The following is a 26307-nucleotide window of genomic DNA, read 5'->3' on the forward strand; positions in this document are numbered from 1 at the left end:
TTAAAAGTTTGCTATTAAAAGAATATTAAAAGAATACAACTAGATACATTTCATCCATTCTGGGTGAAGGTGGTGGAAACTCCATACCATCATTTTGTGGTTTCTGCTCCCAAAACTTCTTTCAGCACCATGAGCATGAAATCACCGGACCCATACTCTTCAAGTCAGGCAGAGTATATTTTTCTTCCTCCCATTCTACATTCCATCCCAAATTCAGTCTTACACACCTGTCTACCTCTTCCCCATTCTTTAGCTCCTCCACCTCCCTTGCCTGGCCAGTCTGTCCTACTACCAGCCAGGCAGTTCTCCCTCCTGGTCAGGGACTACTTCCTTCCTACCCAAAATTCCCTTTCCATTTAACCCTCTGCACATTTTCTTTTTTTTTCCTTTTTTTTAACTGAAATTTTTATTTTATTTTTCCAAATAATCATTATACATTCCATTGCGCATTTTAAAAAGTATAATTCTTTGACTTCCCCTCCCCCCTCCTCTGATCTTTTAGTTAACATTTTTTTCCTCTTTGTATTGTTTTTCTAATTCAATTATAACAAAGCCATCCATGCCCAATACATCCTTTCTGAATTAGATCAAAATACATTTGTTAATATCACATTTAAGTTCATCTCTACAATAATTAATCCATGCCTCCCAATCTTTTGCAAATTCATTATCATCCTTTTGATTTACCGACGCCGTAGGTTTTGCCATTTCTACTAATTCCATCATTTTTTCAATCCACTCCGATTTGTTTGGTATATCTGTCATTTTCCATCTCCTAGCATATACCATTCTGGCGGCAATAGTAGCATACATCAAAAAAGGTCTCTGGTTCACTATAGTATCCGGTATTATACTCAATAGCATCATTTCTGTTGTTTTAGGGATATTTTGTTGTAATATCAACCTTAATTCATTATAAATCATGTCCCAATAATTCTTAGCCTTCTCACATAGCCACCAAACATGATGAAAAGAACCCACTTCTTTTTGACATTTCCAACAGTTCGGTGACATATTACCATACATTTTGGCTAATTTCTTTGGTGTTAAATACCACCTATACATCATTTTATAAATGTTCTCTCTCATAGATTGTGAATATATATATTTCATATCCTTTAACCAAAGTCTTTCCCACTTATGCATATGTATATCATGACCCAAAGTTTGTGCCCACGTTATCATTGTTAGTTTAACCAAGTCTTGTTCAGTATATAGAGTCAATAACATCTTGTATATCTTGGATATTAAATGTTCATTGTTATCTAACAACATTCGTTGAAAAAGTGATTTATCTTTTGTAAAACCCAACCTCATATCTTGAATAAACACAGATTGTAATTGATGGTATTGGAGCCAGGTAATCTGTTCATTGATTTCACTATATTCCATTAAGGCACATTTATTATCCTTCCATACCAATAAGTCTTGATAAGTAAGAAATTGTGCTGGTCTCAGTGGTTTCAATGTCAGCATCTCTTGTGTAGAGATCCATAGTGGTGTTGTAGGTTCCAAAAGATGTTTATATTTTAGCCAAGTTTTTATTAATGAAGATTTAATAACATGATGCTGAAAGATCTTGTGTATTTTTAATTTGTCATACCATAGATAACCATGCCATCCATATCTATTGTTAAATCCTTCTAGGTCCAACAATCTATTATTTTTCAATTGTATCCAATCTTTTAGCCAAACTAATACTGTTGCTTCCACGTATAATTTGAAATTTGGTAAGGCAAATCCTCCTCTTTCTTTGGTATCAACCAGGTATTTGTAGGCAATTCTAGGTTTTTTCCCTTGCCATATAAAGTTAAGCAAGTCTTTTCTCCAAACATCGAAGTATTTGGCATGCTCCACTATTGGCAAATTCTGAAGTAAAAAAAGTAGTCTTGGCAAAATATTCATTTGTGTTACTGATATACGGCCCAGTAATGAAATATTTTTATTGGACCAGATTATCATATCTCTTTTAATAGAATCCCAAAGTTTAGCATAATTATTCTCCAAAAGATCTTTATTTTTATTTGTAATCCATATGCCCAGGTATTTCACTTTGTTTGTTTTTTCCCAGCCTGTTGTGACCAAAAAAATTGTTTGTTCTTCCTTAGAGAGGTTTTTAAATAAAACATGGGTCTTATCTTTATTAACCTTAAAACCAGATATTTCCCCATAGTTCTTCAATAATTCCAATAAATGAGGTGCGGATTGGATTGGATCTGACAATATAATCAATAAGTCATCTGCAAAGGCCCTCAGTTTAAACACATGCTTATTAACTTTCAGTCCCTGAATTGCTTCTGTTTCCCGAATCTTACAACAGAGGGTTTCCAAGGTCAAAATAAACAACAAAGGTGATAGTGGACATCCTTGTCTGGTTCCTTTTTGTATTTCACAATTACCGTCATTAATTCATTTACTATTATTTTAGCTTTTTGTGTGGTATATATCGCATCAATACCTGTACGGAACCTTATTCCAAAGTTCATTATTTCCAAAACTTTTTTCATATAATCCCAAGAAACCATATCAAAGGCTTTCTCTGCATCCAGGAAAACAAAAGCTGCCTTATGTTGGTTATTATACTCATAGTATTCCACCGCATCTAATAATATCCTTAAATTGTCTTTTATTTGTCGACCTGGTACAAATCCTGCTTGGTCCTCATGTATCAAGAACAATATATATTTTTTCAAGCGATTAGCCAAAATTGAAGCAAAAATTTTATAATCCACATTTAAAAGCGAAAATGGTCTATAATTGGTCACCTTTTCCACGTCTCTTCCAGTCTTATGTATCAATGATATATAAGCATGAGACCAGGTTTCAGGAACTGTTCCTGTATCTAAAATTGAATTGCATACCTGCAAAAGAGAGTTTGTAACCTTCTCTTTAAATGTCCTATAGAGTAAAGCTGTAATTCCGTCTGGGCCAGGTGTTTTATCAGTTTTTTGTTTCATTATTGCTTCTTCAATTTCTACCATTGTAATTGGAGCATCCAAAAACTGCTGTTGTTCCACAGAAAGTCTATTTACCTTTGTACTTCTTAAAAAATTATCCATTTTTTTTGCTGCAATAATGTCTTTTTGATATAATTTTGTATAAAAAAGTTCAAACTCTTTCAATATTGCTGTTGTTGTATAAACCGGTCCCTTTGAAGTTTGTATTCTGTTGATTACCTTTTTCTGCATGGAGTCTCTTATCTGAGTAGCCAGAAATTTCCCAGGTCGATTGGCATGTTCAAAATATCTCTGTTTAGCAATTTTAATATTTTTATTCATTTCTTCCATAGTCAGCAAATTTAACTGATGCTTGGTTAATTTAATTTTAGTCTCAATTTGCTTCCTCTGATCTTCCTGTGTTTCCAAGATTAATTTCTGTTCTAAGTTTTGTAATTCCCAAAGTATTTCATTCATTTGTTGTAGTTGTTTTTTCTTCCATGCAGTATTCTTCTGGATCATATAACCTCTTAACACCGCCTTAAAAGCATCCCAAACCACATTTAAACTGGTTTCTCCATTAAGGTTGATACAGAAATAATCTTCAATAATGTCCTGTATTTCCTTCTTTATTTTCTCATCTCTCAATAGCCTGTCATTAAGTCTCCATCTGAATGCTTGTTTAGTAGACCACTCAAAGGTGACCGGGTTGTGATCTGAAAAAGTTCTTGGAAGTATATGAACCTTCCTCAATTGAGTAAAGACAGACTTGCTGGCCCATATCATGTCAATTCTGGAGTGTGAATTATGTCTAGTGGAGTAAAAAGTATATTCTTTTGATGTTGTATTTGTAGTTCTCCATATGTCTTGTATATGAAATTCCTCCGTAAGCTGGTAAAATATTTTAGGTAAACAACCTTCTCTTTCATATTTAGCTGTTGATTTCTTATCCAATAGTGGGTTAATGATTCCATTGAAATCTCCCATTAATAATAGTTGGTGATCTGCATGTTGCAACAAAATTTCATACAATTGTGTATAAAACTGAGCTTTCCCATCATTTGGAGCATATATCCCTACTATCAATACCTTCTGTCCAGCTATTTTCACTCTAATCAACAATATTCTGCCCTCTTCATCTTTGTAAACCAATTCTGGAATAAGATTTGCTTGAGCATATATAACAAGTCCTTTAGTTTTAGTTTTAGCCGAGGAAATAAAAAATTGTCCCAAGGCTTTCCTCTCCAGATATTTTTTATCTTTTTTTGAAATATGAGTCTCTTGTAAGCATATTAATGAATATTTTTGTTTTTGTAAAAATTTGAAAATCCGTCCTCTTTTCACCTTCTCATTTAGACCATTAACATTCCACGATATGACTTTAGCCATCAGAATTAGTTATACAGTCTTAAACTCCACCTACTGCTCCCTTATCTGCGTCCTCATCTTCCTCTTGGCTTGATTCTTCTTTCTGGCCTGGTGTATAACCGACCAGGTCTTTCTTGTATTTTCTCAGGAATTTTCCAACATCTTCTTTTGAGGTGATAGTATATTTGACATCTTTAAAGGTAAATACCAACCCTTGTGGTAGCAACCACCTATATTTAACTCCACTTTTTCTCAGCGATGTTGCAAAATCCTTAAACAAAGCTCTCTTCGCCATCAGGTGTCTGGGAATATCCTTCAAAAGTATCAGAGCATTGCCATCTATTACTTTAGGATCTTGATAGTGTTGTTGCATTATTTCATCTTTCATCCTCATATCATAAAAAGATATCATAACATCTCTGGCTTTTGCTCTTCTCAAATTAGGTGGTAAAGGAATCCTGTAAATCCTCCTGATGGCAAGGTTCAGGTCTCGTTCTGCAATATTAAACAATCAGCCAAAGTTGTAATTAGAGATTCTCTGGTATTACCTCGATCTTCCGATAAATTTCGTACGCGTAAATTAAGTTCTCTGGCTTTTAGGTCCATTAATGCAAACTGAACTTTCGCGGATTCTTCCTGCTGCTGTAACACTTCCAGCTGTTTTTCATGTATATCCACTTTCTTCTTAACTTCTTTGTGATCTTCCGCTATCTTCTTGACCGAGGCATCCATAGTCTTCATATCAGCTTGTAGCGAGGTGACCTGGATTTTAGTCTCTTTAACTTCTTTAACAATCTCAGCTAACATTTCAGTTAATTGCGTCATTTGTTTCTCCTGCTGTCTGGACACATGCTCCATTTGCTGCTTTGACATTAATTCCATCTGTTTAGTAAAAGTGTCAGTTTGTTTGGCCAAAAGTTCTTGCATTTTCTTTTCTTGCTTATCCGCCATGGTCTCTGTAGATTTGGTAGTTGTCGGAGTATGGAATGAACTTGAACGTGGTCTTGAAGTGGACATAAATTCTGGCAAAAAACCTCAGTTTTTCAGCCAGCTCCCAGCAATTTATTTCTTGAGAGATTAGCTTGTAGTATACTGTCCCATCAAAATCGCAATGTTTAAACTTAAATTCTGCCCCTAGATTGTTTTAAAATCAAGTTTAAAAGTTTTAAGATACCATCGAGTTTTGGGTCGCTCTAGGTCGGCTTCTAGGCAGGAAGTAGGAAGTGCTGCGGACCTTCTGCCGTCCTCTCTATGGTAAATCAGATCGTCTTACCAGTTGCACCTTATGACCTGCTTCCGGTCCTTCAGCTTCGCTCTGCAGCCTGTGATCTCTGCCTGCCGTTCCTGGAATCCCTTTCTCTCTTTACCTTGCCACGCAGCTAGTATCAACTTTCAGGGGCCATTGCTAGAGGTGGGAACTTCCTCCTTCTCTCTCAAGATGATCGGCTGTGCTATTGGGTAGCAGGTATGTCCATTTTCAATTCAGTTTGTTTAGTCTATCTCCCATAGCTTTTAAAAACGTCCTGCCGATCTAATTCAAAACTGAATGCAGTCTTATAAAGTCATTTTCCCAGTCTGGAGGTCAGGGAACAGTAGTCATTTTAAAAGAAACCTTTGGTTGCTTATTTTCCCATGTAAACAAAGAGATTCTCGTTACTCACGTTGATTTTTGGAGGGTGAGGTTTTTGTTCCCTTAATTAGTTGCTTAGATGGTGTTGGGTAAGGGAGATCGAGGTCTAACTCCGAAATAAACGTCTGCGGCGATCATCTGATCCTCTCAGCCAAACGCGGGACAGCATCTGAGATTCCGGGAGTCTTAAAAAAGCACTCTCGGAAAACTCAGGAGTCAACACCGCTCTTCGCTGGCTAGCAGAAGAAATCCTGTTTCCAGCTCCACTTTTTAGGAGCGGGCAGGGGTCTGTATGCCCCTATTTAGACGTAAATTCAGTCCTTCACTGGAAGAACCAGTGAGGCAACACACCTCGATCAGCAAATCCTTACCGGAAGTTCCACATTTTCTTTTTTTCAGGGCAACCCTTTACCTATCTCTTCTCCCCAGGTCGGTTTGCTCTGGGCTAGCTATGTTGGAGGAACAGTTTGGACAAAAAATAACTTTAATTTGGTATTTAGCTTAAAGTCATATAACGAAACAGTAGGATTATGCAAATGTGAATGGTTCATACTTGTTTACATGCACATTGTTGGGGTATAATTGCTTGCTGTCTTGTTTTCTGTTCTTGATTTCCCTACTCTCTGTTCTGTATCTTGGATAAGGCAATAAATTACTTGCTGGTTAAGCACATCTCTCTTCACTTTTTCTCTTTCAATGATTTATGGTGCCAGACTGAGAACCATGTATATAAGATCCATTTTAGCCCCAGAAATTGCCCTCTAGTTTTCCAAGTGTAGAGCACTCTACACATGACATAGGGACTGAGTTGAGTATCATCAGTTATGAAGGGAAGCTCAAACTGTGGCTATAGAACATGCTTCAAGTTCTCTTGTTATATTTTATGTGTCTTCAAACATATTGCTATAGTCCTTCTTTGAATAATGCAAATATAGATCTTCTATTACAGTCTAATAAGCATTCATGAGCTGTTTTAGCATCTACCGACATTCAGTGTGAGAGTCTACTCCATTAAATCTGCTCTTACTCTATTTAATGAGCCTCCTATCCTATACCTGTCAAAATGACATTTGATCATTGCAAAAGAAATTAGTGCCATACACTCACCTTCAGACCCCAGAATGAAGGGGTGAGAATCAGCCATTGGGTTTACATTACGCCTTTGTTAATGGCTGACCTACAACAGCAACTTAGCAAATACTTTTCTCCCCCTTTGAGTGGGGGTTATCCCAACCATGGGTAGCCCTGGAATCTACCAGTGTTGGAAGAAACTCAACCTGGCTTAAACTTCTCATTGTTGTGTTTAACTGCATCTCATTTTTCATTGCCTGCACATGTTTAAATGCTGGGAAAGGGTCCTATCACCATTACCGCAAGCCAATTAACATTTTGATTTGCATTGTTTCCCAGCCGCAAGAAGGGGAATTCCACCAATTCCCCTGAACATGCATTTTATTTCTATCCTGCTTTTCTCCCTATGGGGACACAAAGTGGCTTAGAATATCATCATCCTTGCCTCCATTTTCTCACAACAACTCTATGAGGTAGGTTAGACCGAGAGAACCTGACTGGCTCAAGATCACCCAGTGTGTTCACATGGTAGAGTGAAGATTCGAACCCAGTTCTCACAAGGATTCTAGTCTGACAATATATCCACTATGCCATCCTAGCTCTCAGCAACTCAGTCACAAAAGGATTGGTTAAACTTCCCTTCATCCTTACATGCATCATTGTGCTTGCCAATTTAGCTTACAGGTTTGCTTCTAAACCTACATCTGGTAACTGATTGCTACCTGGGGTCTAACCAACCAACTATGTGACCAGGCCTAGATTTAAGGCGCCAGGTGTCTTTTAGGAACAATGCAAAAACATTTCTGTTTACCCAGGCTTTTAACTTTTTACCTGTTTTTGTTTGTTTGTTCTTCCTCTGGTCTGGGGTTGGGTTGATATTGTTAGGACGCGATGGGATTGCTTGTTATGCTTTTAATGGCTTCATTTGTTTGTTTATTGATGTATTATGCTTTCATGGTATTGTTTTTATTTGTAAGCCACCATAAGCAGGACTCTGGAGAGGTAACATATAAATTTCCTTTAAAGACATATAATACACAACTGTGTCCTTGAGCAATGTGGAGTAGGCTAAAAAGACCCTTCTTTTTTTTTTCACCTAAGGAAGAAGCCCAAAAGAAATCCTGCTCAGCCCAATCCCCAAAAGCAATCAGCTAATCCCATAATGCCTTATCAAACAGAACAGGAAGGATGGAATGTCACAGTAGAAGCAAATGCCTGCTGAGAGGAGATGGGGGCTGCTTAAGTACAGCCCCATGGTCAAAGGTAAATGCAAGCATTACTAGACAAAATTAAAATTTCTTTCCTAGATAAGCAACTTCAATTAATCAAACATTTTTTAAAAAACATACAAGACACAGTATAAATTCATCAGACATTATAATTCCACAAGCCCTGACCTGGATAGCCCAGACTAGCCTGATCACATCAGATCTCAGAAGCTAAACAGGATCAACCCTGGCAAGTATTTGGACAGGAGACCTCCAAGGAATACCAGGGTGGTGATGTGGAGGCAGGCAATGGCAAACCACCTTGAATGTCACTTGCCTTGAAAACCCCACCAGGGGTAGCCATAAGTCAGATGTGACTTGACAGCAAAACAACAACAACAAACAATTCCTCATTGTTCCCATGTCTCATAATGACCTGGAAAACCTATTTGCTCAAGCTTATCTGGATGCATTCCTATATTTGAGAACTGATCGCCTGGACAAATAAGCTATATTCTATGGACAATGTTAGTTGTCAAATATCTCATACTACTGAACTGGAAAAGTACCAATATTCCCATAGTTACAGAAAGAGCAAAAAGACCTTCTCACAATATTCAGACATCACGTACAAGAACATTTTCAATGAAGAACAGTAGCTTTGCATCTGACTTGCATTCACAGATAATTTGTCTAATTTACAAATTACTGAAGTGACCCCTGGCATAGCTGAAATAATCCCTTTTATTAGGATAGTTGTCAGGGCCATATAAACATGAAAATGAGATAAGATATAAGCAGACATAGGTCCTTTATGCATGGGTATTTTCACTCACATTTGCCCCCAGACTGATTCAGTTGTTCCTTGGAGTTATGCATGAGTTTTCTGTCCATTAGAGATGACCTCACGTCCAGCCCTCACAAATTCTGGGTCTTCTTGTTCCTTTTAAAAATCCGATTTTTTGATCTCCCCTGAGATTTGCCTGGGTGAAATCGTCCTCATCTCCATGCATAAGGCAAAGCACAGGACAGGGGAGCTGGGGTGGGTGGGTGATGTTTTTCTCACAGTAAGCACTACAGCCAATTACAAAGCAGCATTTTCAAGGGGTGCAGTCTCAGACGATTCTGGATTTGAGCTTGATGACGTCGGTGGTGCCTAGCAATTCTTGGATTCACAACAGAAAAGTGTGGGTCGAATTAGCATCGAACCCCAGGTAAAAATCCCATGCATAAACAACCAAAACTTCTAATACCAGCCCCCGTTTCTTCCTTCCTTCCTTCCCTCCCTCCTTTTCTTTCCTTTTTTTCTTTTCATTTTTTCTTTCTTATTATTCATTTTGAATTTTTTCCCACTTTATTTAAGTGCTGTGGTTTTCCTTCCTCTTATGTTCCCCCAGACCTTCCTTTTGTTTTCTCTGTAAAGAGGTTCTTGTTCTTAATACTATAATTTATTTTTAAAAAAAGAATAAGACAACCATGAATGTAAGATGACCCCCCAAAAATCATTATACATAAAAAAAAGTTTTTATAGTTGTGTCTTGTACATAAATTCATGATTATCCTTTTTTTCTTGATAGCACATCTGAAAAAAAAACCTAGCCTTCCTTTCATGTACCGTATATACCCATGTATAAGCCGACCCGCGTATAAGCCGAGGTGCCTAATTTCTCCCCCAAAATGGGAAAAAATTAGGCACCCGCGTATAAGCCGAGGGTCGGCTTATAACCCCTCCCCCCCCGCAGGCTTACCTGAAAGGCTCTCCAGCGGCGAGGGTCCGGCGGTGGCGCGTCCCGGGGGGGCCTGGGCAGCCTTCCTGCAGCTGCAGGAGTCTGCCCAGGCCGCTCCCGGTGGGAGGAAGCGGTGGCGAGGCCCAGGGGGACCCGGAGCAGCCTTCCTGCGGCTGCAGGAGGCTGCCCAAGGCCCCTCCCGCCTGAAAAAAATGGCGGGGGGCGGGAAGGGCCGGGGCAGCCTTCCTGCAGCCGCAGGATGGCTGCCCAAGGCCCCTCCCGCCTGAAAAAAATGGCGGGGGAGGCGGGAAGGGCCAGGGCAGCCTTCCTGCAGCTGCAGGATGGCTGCCCAAGGCCCCTCCCGCCCGAAAAAAATGGCGGGGGGGCGGGAAGGGCCAGGGCAGCCTTCCTGCAGCTGCAGGATGGCTGCCCAAGGCCCCTCCCGCCCAAAAAAAATGGCGGGGGGGGCGGGAAGGGCCGGGGCAGCCTTCCTGCAGCCACAGGATGGCTGCCCAAGGCCCCTCCCGCCTGAAAAAAATGGCGGGGGGCGGGAAGGGCCGGGGCAGCCTTCCTGCAGCCGCAGGATGGCTGCCCATGGCCCCTCCCGCCCGGGAAAAATGGCGGCGGGGGCCGGGGGGCCGGGGCAGCCATCCTGCAGCTGCAGGAAGGCTGCCCCAGGCCGCACCCGGCGGCAGGAAGCGGCACGGGCCCGGCGGCGGCGGCGACGGCGGTAAGTTTCCCCCCTCCCTCCTCCCTCCCTCCCCCGTATTGACTCGCGTATAAGCCGAGGCCGGCTTTTTCAGCCCATTTTTGGGGCTGAAAAATTCGGCTTATACGCGAGTATATACGGTAAGTCAAAAATGAAAGAAAAAAATAGTGCCCTAATCTTTCTTCAGCTGCTTCCCTACCTAACAAGCCCTCTACTTTTATTGTATTTCACCAGAAGGTTTAGATGCACCCACAAAAAGTCTTGTTCATATAGATTTATAATTGTGAAATGCAAATAGTTTTACTAAGCTTTTTAGAATGGCAATGCCGCAATAAAAACTTGTCTGTCTAGATTTGCTTCCTTCATTTCAATGAAGTATTTCCCAGCTCGGAGCAGGCAACCCTACACTGCAGGGAGGTTAACACATCCAGCATGCCATTTCCCAGATATAAATCCCTCCTCATCTTAAACTGCTATTAGCCAAGCAGGGAAAATACATACAACATTTATATGTATCTACTAGTGGTAGTAACAGCTTGGATTTGAGGGAGATGATTTCTGTTGGAAAGACAGTACAGGGGGAGTTTTAAAAATTACTGCATTGGTGTTTCTATCCCTTCCCTTCCAATCTTTCCTCCTGAAATGTGATTACTGTGCCAAACTGGGACTTCTCATAGACATCAGACTTCAAAGGCCCCTTGCTCATGTCATAGTTCTTCAAATGCAGAGCATTCTGTGTGTGTGTGACAACACTGACATGGGGATTGATTTTGGTAACACCCTCTTCAGCGTATTTCTAAATCAGATATTGAAAACCAAACCCTTGCAAGCTGCCATTGATGCATCAACATTCAAGTACTAAAATTCAAATGCTAAAACTCAAATACCAGTGGATGTTGACAGTCAAACAGAGCATTTCAGACCTGTATCATAGGATTTAACTGTCATTCCCACAGAATACTGCATCGTCTGGCCATATCCTCTGATTCAGACTTAGCATCAATTGACCTAAGCTTTAAAGGCACACAGAAAAATACACACTCTTGAACTGGGAATTACAATTAGCAACATGAATCCTAGACAATATGGCAACTTCTGTTTGTCTCTCTATCTGAAATATATTCTACCACTCTTGCAGGGTCATCCTAACACAAGTTATATTCTTCTAATAGACTTCTTCTAATAGACTTAGAAGAATAGGATAATTCTGTAAAAGACCAACAGCTATACATTTTAAAGTTAGAATACCCCATATGAATTCTATTCGAATTCAGCTACAACTTCATTATACAAAGAAAAGTACATTAAAATTTCTCAGACTACTGTTGACTTTGTCCCACCTAGGGTTGTGCATATCAATAAACCCAAACCAAAATAAACCCGAAATTAGCCATTTCAGTAATTTTCGGGATTCAGGTTTACCAGATACCAAAACCTAGGGATAAAGCCGAATCCGAATATGCGATTCCCAAAAAAGCTGAATAGATATTCGGCTTTTTGGGTTCGGATATTCGCCTTTGCTCAGAGGCATGGCTCTGTGCTTTCTCCCCTTTTTCTTTCTTTTTTTTTTTTGACTGGTTTTGTTAGGGCCCCATAGTTGGGCCTTCTGCTGCTCATGGGCCTTCTGAAGAAGACTCCCTCACCCACATGGATGAGCAATGTCCTTAACATGAGCTGCCTTGGTCAAGACTTTGGCTTGCTCTGATATCATTTCCCCACACCGTGACCATCTCTTGGAATCAAATTTTTCATGGCCACAATAAAGGACTGCTCTCAGGATGTCACTTGCCACCAAAATGAATGTTTTCTGTGCCTTATTTCTCTTGCATTTAAGCCTTTTCCCTCCATTTGGAAGTTCATTTGCATGAACATCATGCAAAGTGACCCAGAAACGAAAGCAGCCCCCAGACTTTGAGGCGCCAGCCAGGAATCGGAAATGCTGAACTTTTGAACCTGAAAACTGATGGACAGCTCGCCTCCCAAATACCTGCAGGATAGGGGCGACTCCTTTGCAGACCCATAAAATTTGACCCCCTGTCCAAATGTCCACCAAACTTTGGTGACCATCTAAGGAGAGTCCCTTGCAGCCATGCTGCAAATTTGGGGACTCTACCTCCAAAAATGCCCCCAGAAGCTTCAAAAAAATCCCCATAGACTATAATGGGCCTGAATTTTTCGGTAAACCTGAAAATAAGCCAAATACTGAAATTTACCGATATGGGTATTTGGCTTATTTTGGGTTTACCGGAAAAAAATCAGGCCCAATAAACCCAAACCAGAAATTAACTAGAAATTTTTTTTTGCCCCACCCTAGTCCCGCCTACCCTAAAACCACCCCACAAATTTTCCAAAGGTTGCTAAAGCTTTCTGGTGGGAAGGCATTTCATAATCTAGAAAAGCTTCCTAAGAACTTTACCAACTGACCAGATGACATTCATTCATCCATCCATCCATCCATCCATTCATCCATCCATCCATCCATCCATTCATTGCATTGGTGTACTGCCTTTCCCTGTCAAGCATATAGATAGTATTGCTAAGCTTGCAACCATTTTTTAAAAGTTCTGATGGAGTACAGAGGAGACAGTGGGTCATCAGTTATATTCTTTATTGTCAGTCACACATTTGTAGATGAAGAGTTTCTTAGTATGCTGGGTATATAAGGAATATACAAAGCTGAAAATGGAGAATGGGTGTGAAGAGCATACACTTGGCCTTAGTCTGACTAAAGTTATTTTTGCTTTTGCCCCACTGAATTTCTTGTAGATAGAAATCCATGGGACTTATATTCGACAGCTGTCTATTAAGTTGTTCCCATTGATTTCCATAGATTGTGTGACTCACTTCACTGGAATTGAGGCCTCTGCCTGTGAAATCATTGTATGCTTAGAAAGAGAAACACCATTGTAATGTATTTCTTCCATCAAGGTGGTTTTAGACCTTGTACAATTACAGTAACTTTTAAAATATTCAAGCCCTCACTTATGTTCTTCTCAAAAACGTTATGTGCTATACTGAAAATGAAGAGCATCTTTTTAAAATGGCACATGGGCGGGGGAGACAACATTCTTACATTAGCCTTCTCCTTATTCTGGCAGCCATCTCCCACTACATTTATGAAAATAATCCATTTTAAATTAAAAATAATGATCTTCCTTTGCTCTCTAACCTGCCAAATGCAGGCTCCCGTGTGAATCGTAATTAACATCATTGATTTAGTTAAACTACAGCTGGAAGAGAAGTCTAGGAGTAATGGTTGGAAAGAAGCAAAGGACAGGTTAAACAGCTTATTGAATTAAATAAACATTTGACACTAAAGAGACAAGGGCCAGCTTCACCACTGTGTAAACCTTATAAAATGTTCAAGACAGCACTGTGTACCAGCAAAAGAAAGGAGTTTTCACTTCCTGGCATCACCTTAGTCACATTCATGGGGATTTTACTAAATGAGCTGGAACTTTACTAATTGAGATTCAACCAAACTATGTCCCCTTGTAAATATAGCAAACACTCCAAATCCCAAACAGAATTATTTCCAACATTCATGAGCTTTCCAATCTCACTGTGAGGGAACTGCTCAGCAGATGTGTGTTACCTGTCATTCAAACCAGAATAGTTAGCCTATCTTCCAGCAAATCAGGATCATTCTGATTATTTATTTAGAAAATGTATATGATGCCTCTCAAAAGGTCTGCTTGAGATGTTTGATGTTTTTATTATGTAAATGTTTTGTGTGTTTTTTATTTCTAGGTTTTAATGTGGAGTTCTATATGTATGTTGCTGTAGAGTAAGAAAGAGGAGGGCTGGATGGGTGAGTGGAATGTGTTATGATTGCATAGTAGCTGGTTGGTTCAGAGAGGCTTTCAGGGGAAAGAGTTAGGGAAGTGTGTGAGATAAACAGGTGACTGGGTGAAGTGTGCTATGCAGTATCAGAGAAATCTATGTTCTGTGCCGAAATTATGAGCCTAAGTGGCAAGTTAGGAAATAAGCCTTTGTGGCTAGGTCTGGTTAAGGAAGTTTTGTGGAGACTGCTGCTGGGCCCAGGTGAGTTGTGTGTCATTGCATCATCCAGAAGTCAATGTTGCACCTCACTTGTGCAAACTGAGTTCTGCAAGTTGCTGCTGGTCCTGGTCCCAGTAAGTCCTCTCTTCATGACATGGGGAATGAGAGCAGGAGTGGACTGGGAAGCCAAAATATCACCAGAAAAGCCTCACCTTTTTTACTGGCAGAAACCAAGAACATCAGAAAAGCCATGCTGGATCAGACCAAGGTCCATCAAGTCCAGCAGTCTGTTCTCACAGTGGCCAACCAGGTGACTATAGGAAGCCCACAAACAAGACGACTGCAGCAGCATTATCCTGCCTGTGTTCCACAGCACCTAATATAATAGGCATGCACTTCTGACACTGGAGAGAATAGGCATGCATCATGACTATTATCCATTTTGACAAGTAGCCATGGATAGCCCTATCTTCCATGAACTTGTCCACTCTCCTCTTAAAGCCTTCCAAGTTGGCAGCCATCACCACATCCTGGGGCAGGGAGTTCCACAATTTAACTATGTGTTGTGTGAAGAAATACTTCCTTTTATCTGATTTGAATCTCTCACCCTCCAGCTTCAGCAGATGACCCCACATTCTAGTATTATGAGAAAGGGGGAAAAGCTTCTCCCTGTACCCTCTCTCCAAACCATGCATAATTTTATAAACCTCTATCATGTCACCCCTTAGCTGCCTTCTTTCCAAGCTAAACAGCCCTAAGCATCCTAACCACTCCCCATAGGACAGTTGCTCTAGTCCCCTGATCATTTTGGTTGCTCTTTTCTATACCTTCTCAAGCACTGCAATATCCTTTTTTAGTTGTACTGACCAGAACTGTATGCAGTATTCCAAGTGCAGTCTCACCATAGATTTGTACAAGGGCAGTATGATAGCAGCAGTTTTATTCTCTATTCCTTGTCTAATTATGGCCAGCATGGAATTGGCCTTTTTTTACAGCAGCCGCACACTGGGTTGACATCTTCATCAAGCTCCACTATCACCCCAAGATCCCTTTCTTGATCTGTCACTGCCAGCACAGATCCCATCAGTGTATATGGGAAGTTGGGATTTTTTGCCCCAATATGCATCACTTTACATTTGCTCACATTGACTCTCATTTGCCATTTTAATGCCCATTCCTCCAGTTTGAAGAGATCCTTTTGGATCTCTTCACAGTCCGATTTTGTTTTAACCACCCTACATAATTTGGTGTCACCTAGGGCTGTTGATTCGGTTCCATCCAACATGAAAAACAGCCGAATTTTCCCCGATCGCATTCCCTTCCCCCCCAATCTCCCCCCAATCTCCCGGGCACCTGCGGGGGCCAGGATCACCTTCCCTTCCCCCCATTCTCCCCCCCAATCTCCCGGGCAATCCTGGTGCCGGCGGGGGCCAGGATCGCCTTCCCTTCCCCCCCAATCTCCCCCCCAATCTCCTGGGTGATCCTGGTGCCGGCGGGGGCCAGGATCACCTTCCCTTTCCCCCTCAATCTCCCCCCCAATCTCCCGGCTGATCCTGGTGCCGGCGGGGGCCAGGATCACCTTCCCTTTCCCCCCCAATCCCCCCCCCAATCTCCCGGGCGATCCTGGTGCCAGCGGGGGCCAGGATCGCCTTCCCTTCCTCCCCAATCTCCCCCCCCCAATCTCCCAGGCGATCCACAGCACCTAATATAATGGGCATGCTCCTCTGATCCAGGAGAGAATAGCTGTGCATCATGACTAGTACTCATTTTGACTACCAGCCATGGATAGCCCCGTCCTCGATAAGAACATAAGGAAAGCTGTGCTGGATCAGACCAAGGCCCACCAAGTCCAGCAGTCTGTTCACATAGAGGCCAACCAGGTGCCTCTAGGAAGTCCGCAAACAAGACGACTGCCGCAGCATTATCCTGCCTGTTTTCCACAGCACCTAATATATTCAACATGCTCCTCTGATCGTGGAGAGAATAGGTATGCATCATGACTAGTATCCATTTTTACTAGTAGACTTGAATATTCCTCTCCTCCAGGAGCATGTCCACTCCCCTCTTAAAGCCTTCACAGTTGGCAGCCATCATCACATCCTGGGGCAGGGAGTTCCACAATTTAACTGTGCATTGTGTGAAGAAATACTTCCTTTTATCAGTTTTGAATCTCTCAGCCTCCCGCTTCAGCAGATGACCCCACATCCTAGTTATTATGAGAGAGGGAGAAAAGCTTCTCCCTGTCCACTCTCCCTGCACCATGCACAATTTTATAGACCTCTATCCAGCTGGTGCTGGCTGCTGTGAGTGCTCCTCTTGGGATCCTGAGCTGACCTGCCTGCTGGAATTGGATCTATCTAACTGGATTATAATTCCCTGATTGTGCCTGCCTGCTTCCTGGTGGTCCCTGGATGTGGAAGAGAAGAGAAGACATCCACAGTTTGACCCTATAATTTTACTTAATTTGGGGGTTTTCTTTATAATTTAAGTGGGGGGAGCCGATTCTTCTGTATTTATTTGGGGCAAACCCCAGGCTTCTGCCTGGGTCTCTTTATTTTAAATTTGGTTTGTTCTATTCATCTTCTATTCATCCCTATGGGCGGATGGGGGACCCCTTCCAGACCCCATAACTCTGGACCTCCTGACCCAATCCTCACCAAACTTGGGGGGTTCTTGCAAGGAGGGTCCCCCCAAGCTACCCTGAAAGTTTGGGGGCCCCACCTCAAAAAATGCCTCCTCAGAGCCATGGAAAGCCCTGAAAGGGCTTTAAATGGCCGAATTTGTCGGGGCATGCCAAATTTCCTGCCGAATTTGGCATGTCCAAATGGGGGGGGTTCAGAATTCAGCCAAATCTGACCAAATTGGGGCGGATTCGGCCAAATCCAAACCGAGCCGAATTGTTTTTATTTCAACAGCCCTAGTGTCATCTGCAAACTTGGCCATCTCACTGTTCACCCCCAACTCCAGGTCATTGATGAACAGGTTGAAAAGCACCAGTCCCAACACCCACTGCTCACATCCCTCCAATGGGAGAAGTGACCTTTGATTCCTACTCTCTGCTTCCTATTTTTCAGCCAGCTCTCAATTCATAAGAGGACTTGTCCTCTTATTCCATGACTATGAAGTTTGCTTAGCAGTCTTTGATGGGGAACTTTGTCAAAAGCCTTTTGGAAATCGAAATACACAATGTCCACAGGCTCATTCCTGTCCACAGGCTTATTGACACTTTCAAAAAACTCTAAAAGATTATTGAGACAGGGCCAACCTTTACAGAAGCCATGTTGGGTTTGGCTCAGCAGGCTTGCCCTTCTATATGCTTGACAATTCTAACTTTAATAATGCTTTCCAACAGTTTACCTGGAACAGACATTAAGCTAACTGGGTCCCCCCTGGAACCTTTTTAATAAAGTGGTGTTGCACTGGCCATACACTGGCTGGTACAGAGGCTGATCTAAGGGACATATTACATACCCTTGTTAGAAATTCAGCCATTTCCCATTTGAGTACTTGAAGAACTCTAGGATGAATACCATCTGGTCCCTGTGACATGTTAGTTTGCAGTTTGTCAAGACGTTCTAGGACTTCGTGCCTTGTTACCACTATTTGCCCCAATTCCTCACTCTTCCCTCCCCAAGACATCTGTTCAGGAGTAGGTATCTGCCCTATATCTTCAACAGTGAAGAAAGATGAGAAGAATTCATTTAGGCTATTAAGGCATGGCTAGGTTTTCTTTCTTTTTGTCCCTGTGCTGTCCCACATCTTTCAATCCCGCGTTCCAAAAACGGAACACATGGGGATAGGACAGGGACAAAAAATAGACAACCTGAACCCACTGCCTGGCCCCGGGTGGCAGTGGCAGCACTCCCTACCCCACCCCCACTCTGCACCTTTCTCTCCCCCTGCTCCCACACTCTTCTCCACCTCTCCCCAGCACCAGCTGGTGGTTTTAGTTAACCTTGCAGAAGACTGCAGCCCGGAGCCCCAACATCAGAGGTGGAGATGTGGTAGCATCTCCTTCTGGTGTGGGCCAGGCGCCCCCTGCCGATGGGCGAGGCTGCTCTGAGCTGGCTGCTCTTGCCCAGGTGATGAGTGGAGGTGGCGACTGGAGGTGTGCAGCCGCCACTGCACCTCCACTTCTGACAGTGGGGCTCCGGGCTGCAGGCTTCTGGAAGGTTGGCTAAAACCACTGGTTGGTGCTGGGGGGAGGCGGAGAAGGGCATGGGAGCGGGGGGAGGTGTGGGGTCTGGGGAAAAGGTGCTGCCACTGGGGTCAGACAGTTTCCTCTTGGTGAGTCGACCCAAGGGGTTAAATGCACCGGCAGGCAATAGAAAATGGCACACTCCTTCAGTAGTAGTAGTAATATTTATTATGATCAGTTGACCAGTCTCACATAAAATTCAGCACTCCTTCACTATAAATTGGAACAACCCAGGACTTGGAAGAACTGGAGAAGTTCTGAAAGGAGCAGGGTCAATCATACATGTGGGAGATGACCATGCATGTAGCCTGCAGAGATTTGCTACATCCTTGGGAAAAACACTGGACAAAACAGCCATGCGTTTTCAGCCTTAGTTTCTCAGCAATCTTTTAATCCTCCCTTAGTGTTCCTTTACTCCCATTGTCATCCAGGGGTCCAACCACTTCCCTAGCTGGTTTGCTACTCTTAATGTACTTAAAGAATTTCTTATTGTTGATCTTGATGTGTTTAGCAACATGTCCCTCAAAACCTTTTTTGCATCTCTAATTGTTTGATTGCATTTCATTTGTGCAAGTTTGTGTTTGGTTTTGTTTGCCTCGCTTGGACAAACCTTCCAGTTTCTGAAGGAAGCCCTTTTATCTCTAATAGCTTCCTTCACCTTACCCATTAGCCATGGTGATGACCTCTTGAACTTAATACCACCATTCCTGACCTGGGGTATACAATCTAGCTGAGCCTCTAGTATTGAGGAATTGAGTAATCCCCCAAGTCTTTCCCAGAAATTTAACCCTCCTAACTGTTCTTTTCAACTTCCTTTTTACCAGGTTTCTCCTTTTAAAGAAGTCCCCTCTTTTAAAGTCAAAGGTAATTGTGTGAGATTTCCCAGGCACTTTCCCACATACATATAAAGGTTTGATGGCTGAATGGCAATCCCCACAATGGCCACTGAAATCTCAGTGTGATATCTCATTTCTTAAAGGTTCAAGTTCTTCTTCTATTGTATAAGGTAGCCAACTAAAGATTTTCTGCAAACCTGGGGCTTTTCTCAGGTTTGTAGAGATATTGTCTTGTATGTTCTTGGCTCCAGTCTCTGTATTTGTGTCCACAAATGGGGCTATTATGAAAATTAGATACATTTATGTTGTGGTGATATTTATTTATTTATTTATTATATCCCACCTTCTCCTGTCTAGCAGGGGTCAGAGCAGTTCACAACAACATATATGATACAATAATTAAAACTCTTAAAACCACAATAGATTAAATATTCACAATACATTCAATATTCACAATATTCACCACAGCTCCCAACTGGGATTCATCAATTGCCCTCAAGAGTACAGGTCACTGCTGACTGTGTCTGGTTTTCAGATTGGTTACAGATATAATTCATGTCTGGTCTTTAGAATGATCCAAAAAAGGTCACGGTAATACCAGACTTTAGCCATCCTGATTAATAGCATAATCCTGAATCCAACCTCCTAGTCATGCTTATAATGAGAAGGTAGGACTGCCATCATTATGTGTCTCAATGTAAAGTTTCACTCTTTGTGGAATATCATAGTTATAGAATGCAATGGATAATTCTCGTTCCAGAATCTTATAACTTCAGGGGGAAATTCCCATAAAATGACCTTGATTTTTGAAACCACTATCTGGCAGTCTTTAGGGAAACAGAATAAGTTATATTCATAATAGTTGTTTGACACTTATTGGCATATTTTTCAAATCCCCACGCTTTGTGTAAGATTTGTATTGGTGAAATTCATCCCACCCCTTTCTCTGCTGATAAAAGTACTCTTACATGGATGAAAAACCAAGTTTGGATCCAAACCACTATTGTGATTTTCAGCCTACTAAAGTGTGCATTCCTTCAAGATTGTGTTTAAGAACTTACTGTACCTTGTCTGCACCAATGAAAGTCACATCTATTAGTCCATTTGTATGAACACTGATTCTACCTTTTTCAAAGTATTCATAATCATGTTGACTTTCCCCATTCTTTCTCTCTGTATTTGAGTGAAGCTTTTGTTTAACAATCCTCTGTACATTTTCAGAAAACAGATTCATACTTAAAACACTGTTATTTACTAATATTTCCCTTAGGCCTTCTGCTTGCTTACCCATTCACTCTTTGTCTTCTCCTAGGATATGTTGTCTATCTGATAACTGTATTGTTGCAAATCAATACAAAGCAACTTATGCTAAGTCAGTTCTGCAGGAACAGATTCTATTTGATGTTTTGCAATGTACAATCTGCACTTATGTTATTCCTTGACCTAAATGGGTAAAAATTCCATAGCAACACGATGTTACAGTTAAGGGTGATGTAGTACCATACTGATTACAAGAGAACACATGCTAATTAAAAAACATTTTAACAACTTCATCTCTACTTGAGTTATGGAGGGGGAGAAAGCACATAACTGATGTGGTAAGTATATCATTTTTGGAAATGTGTGGAAGCCAGCCCATTGCTCTACTGATATTGATAATGAACAAATAAACTAAAATGTGTTGTGTCTGTTACAACCAAGAAGGCTGAAAGTATTAAGCACAAATTCCATCTGAGAAACTCAAACTAACTCATGAATCTCAGACAGGTCCCTTTACAGCTTTATTGTTTCTGCAGTACATCAAGCAAGATTACCTAGCAATAAAAAAGGTCTCTGTATACAGTCTTGCTGCCAAACCAACCAGGTACTTGAGCCAAGTCTATTTCAAACAGTGTTAAAGGTAGGCCTACTCTTCTTCTTTTTTGCCGTCAAGTCACAGCTGACTTATGACGACCCTGTGGGGTTTTCAAGGCAAGAGACATGCAGAGGTGGCTTGCCATTGCCTGCCTCTGCATAGCAACCCTGGACTTCCTTGGTGGACTCCCATCCAAATACTAACCAAGATCAACCCTGCTTAGCTTCTGAGATCTGATGAGATCAGACTAGCCTCAGCTATCCAGGTCAGGGTGGCCTAGTCTTACAGCTGTTTTATTATTAACTTATACTCTGACCAACATATTTGTGTTTTCCATATATCTTTAATGATTCTGCTTGAATTACCAATAGGTCTTAAACAGGACCACACTAAAGCACAAAATATATTCTCCTTATCCTTTAAAATACACTGCCAATGTATATGTAACAAACAAATCAGAGATGTAAAGATTGCAAAATTTACCATCTCCAATCTGTTTGTTTTTTAAAAAAATTCAGGAAGGGTGAGTGCCTTCTTTCCATTATCAAATGTCTCAACCAGTCTCTATCAACCTTAAATAATGGACAATGAAAAAAACAAATCACTTATTGTATCTATACTGTAGGTCCCTTTTTGCAACCAACGGGAGGTTTTTGGGGCAGAGCCTGAGGATGGCGGGGTTTGGGGAGGGGAGGAACTTCAATGCCATAGAGTCCAATTGCCAAAGCAGCCATTTGCTCCAGGTGAACTGATCTCTATTGGCTAGAGATCAGTTGTAATAGCAGGAGATCTCTAGCTAGTACCTAGAGGTTGGCAACCCTAAATATCATTAAATGGTTTATCACTGTGAAATAGAGGTCACCATCTACTTCTCCTTATCCCACTGCTTTTTGACAAAATCCACCATGTTTCGAAAGGGGACATGGAGGCTGAGAGGAGATATACAAACAGGATGAAAAGAAGTTGAAAGTCTATAGAATTCTCTAGCTGCTGAGCTTTAAATAGTAACCAAGGGCAGCCAGTGAAGTTTATTTTACCACACAGTCTAGCCTTCCAGTTACAGTGGCATGAATGATGATTATTTGGTTAAAATTTGAGAGGGAAAATGCTGCAACATGCTTATCAGTAGAAACTAGTAAAAAATTCTCCTGGCTTTGGGCATCCATGGAGAACCTCAAAGCCATGAAAAAAACAATTAAGGAATATGAACAACAATGCTTGGCATTTTGAAAACGTAGCCATTAGCAGAAAAATAGACACGTTATGTCATAATATTCAGCATTTTTATAATGTATTTAGGGTGTTCAGAGTTTTCCCATGTATATTTTTATAATGCAACAACCCTCCAAACGTAGCTCAGCAGTAGTATTGTTTATCTATCTATGCGTTTTCCCCAACTTTCTTCCAAGGAGCTTATGGCTTCGCCTCCATTTTATTTCTTTAAAAAATGTGATGTGTCAGGCTGAGAGAGTGGAACTAGCCCAAGGTCATCCAATGTGTTTCTGAGCAGAGTAGGCTCTTGAACCCAGGTCTCTCAGGTCCTAGGCCAATACTCTAACCTCACCTCTTCAAATGCCCTACTGCTCACACTTCATAGACTCCAACTCCAGATATGCAAAAAATGTTTTGATGATAACTTTTTAGGATCACAATTCTTTTCAGCTTTAGTTTTTCTCATGCTAAACTGATCATGATTTATGGGGTTTAGGAAGGAAGTTTGCCCATGGTCAGATTGATAGAAGACAAAAACATCTATCAGCCACATACTCATCCTGAATTATAAACAGGAAGAATTCACAATTCAAAAGCATCACTGGAAGACAAAAAAAAAAAACTTTTACGGATATTTGAAACGAAGGCATAGGCAAACAGTGCATGGAAAACAATGACTCAATGCTTTCCTGAGAATTGTTTTATCTGTATTCAGAATGACACGGAAAATTAGCTTCATCTGTAGATGCAACAGCTGTTCTTCACAGGCCAAAACACCATTTTTGGGATGGCATATCACGCCATTTCAGCATCATATCTACACTTTTATCAATACCAAATAACACTTTATTTCCTTATCGCCTCAGGGGCTTATGAATTCAGTTTTTTCCTCTACTTTCCTTATTGATTCACAGTTATATTTGGTTTCTCCAGTGTGCCAAGTTGTCAGTCAGCTTACTGACAGCTATTACATTCTTCTGGAATGGCCTGTGATTTACTTGACTCCTCATCATTCTCCAAGGCCATTGTTGAACATCTCTTAAATCTGAAACTGGTAGGAGATGGCTTGAAGCAAGGATAGGGAGAGTTATAAAGTTTCTGCTCACCTAGTTTCCTGAATATTAATGCTGCTTAACTAGAACTCACTGCAAAAGACACTGCAATTAATTTATTCTTGTTGCGTGAAGACAAACTACTGTGCCCCCCCAATATCATTCTCCCATCTTTCAATCAATAAGTTGTATTGCTTTCTCACATACAGGAGGAATACTGTCCAACTTATTATGCAGAACACTTGGGTGCCTGCAAAGTTTTCTTCTAAGGGAATAAAATCTTAGAAAAACAATTCTTATATTGAAATTCATTCCATCATGGACCTGATGCCAGGAAATAAAGCTTGTTTATACATGCAGTTAATCTAGAGGAAGTGGAGTTATACAATGCCAGTATCAATGTGTATTGCAGGATGCTGCCAGGAATACTGTGAAGAGGCAGCATGGAGGCAATTAGGAGGAGATACCGACTATGAATGTATAGCATGGAGAAAGGTTTTTTCCTGTAATCTTGCATTTTGCTTTCTATGGTCAGCTAAGTACATACAGTTCTGGACACTTAAGGAAATTGTTTATCTCTGTTCTGATTGTTTATGAGGGCCACACCGAAGCCTGTAATAAGTGGAGAACCAGTTTAGTGTAATGGCTTTTGAACTAAGAAACCACGCTGTGGTCCAAATATTGCCTCTGCAATAAACTCCCAAAGCAATCTTTCTCATTGCTCTGCTTAGGTCCTCATATTCAACAGGAGGATTAAAATACTGATCTCTTTTATGGGGCCATTATGAGGTTTAAAAAAAATTACGGGAAGGACTTTGAAGGTTTGAAAGTGTTACACGAATGCTGCGATTATTATTACCACGAGGACCCACATCCCCTCTGTCACCATCTGCATCCATGATTAGAAGAATTCCTTGACCTTTAGTAGTTGTGTAGACAAAGCATTTTGGCAGGCAACATTTTTTTCCAAATTCTGCAAATGATGAGTTGACATCATTGCTGAAATTCCTGTTCTTCCTCACCTTATGATATGATACAATATGATATTGAATTGTTTGTCATGCACGGTATGGTATTGGATTGGTATGGAATGGTATGGTATGGAACCATTCAATATGGTATTGAATGGTTTGTCATGTATGGTTCTCTTGTGTTGGGGTCTTGATTATTCAGATACTGGTATTAGTGCAATCCATGATGGCAATTCACCCATCTCTAAAGGAAATCACAAAATCACACAAGGTTGGAAGAGACCACAAGGGCCATCCAGTCCAACCCCCTGCCATGCAGGATCCCACAATCAAAGCACTCCCGACAGATGGCCATCCAACCTCTGCTTAAAGACCTCCAAAGCAGGGGACTCCACACACACACCCTGAGGCAGCGCCTAATGTTTAGGTGGAATCGCTTTTCTCTTAATTTAAATCCATTACTCCATGTCCTAGTCTCTGAAGCAACAGACAACAAGCTAGTTCCCTCATTAACATGGCATCCCTTCAAATATGATGGTAACAAAACATGATGGTAACAAAAAGGGTAGAATACCTCAAGGGAATAGATGTTTTTAAAAATTTCCTTGATATTTGCTGCACAAATGAAAGTTCTTACTAAAATAAAGCTACAAATCTACAAATTAAATAAACAGACCAGCCAGAGTCTATCAATAAACTAACCTCAAATTCCTTCACTTCACTTGTGAAGAGGAACAGTGCATTGTAGTGGGTACATTAAAAGAGCTGACAACACATCTTTATTAAGATATGCAGATTTGCAAGAATCTATGCAGGTATGAAATTATATTGTGGAACGCTCAAGTGTCTCAGGAATGTAATGAAATACTGCATGAGTAGCATTTCTTTCTCTGAAATTAATCTATACTATTTAAATCAAATTGAAGATCATAGAGAAAGATTGTGAAGTCCAGCAAAAGGAATGAAATATACCTATTGACACTGAGTAAAATTTATGTGCTAAATAATTGTGGTGGGTGCAGATAAAGAGGAATGTGGCATCACAGTCCAGACAATATCACAGACAATACTTTTCTGCCTCTTGATGCATAATGTGCTTTATTAGTATCCCTGGTTCTTACATTCTTGCTAGTTAATCTCTTTTTCAGAGACTGGATTTAAAATCAGGTTAGCTGTTTATTACTCAATAGCTGCTGAAGCAAAAACTGGAGAAGAAAAATGGGTACTGTGGTAGAACTGGAGCTACAACAGATGTTTTTTTCACCTTCCAACTTCCTTCCCACATCAAGTCCTCAAAAAAAAAAGCCCTCTGCCTCTACCACACATTAGAAAGGGAGTACAGGTAGCCAAATGAGTCCAAGATTCAATAAGAAGTGTCCTCGTTCTGGAAATTGGAACCAATCAGTATTTTCCAAGTCACAGCCAATCAGCAATATTTATGCTGATATCAGGTTTTGTTCTTTGTGCAAATGTACATGGATTCACATTATCGGGAAGGATAGAAATTCTATTTGATATCCTTCTGCCTGGCA

This window comes from Euleptes europaea, chromosome 1, assembly GCF_029931775.1.
Source record: "Euleptes europaea isolate rEulEur1 chromosome 1, rEulEur1.hap1, whole genome shotgun sequence".
Taxonomy (NCBI): domain Eukaryota; kingdom Metazoa; phylum Chordata; class Lepidosauria; order Squamata; family Sphaerodactylidae; genus Euleptes; species Euleptes europaea.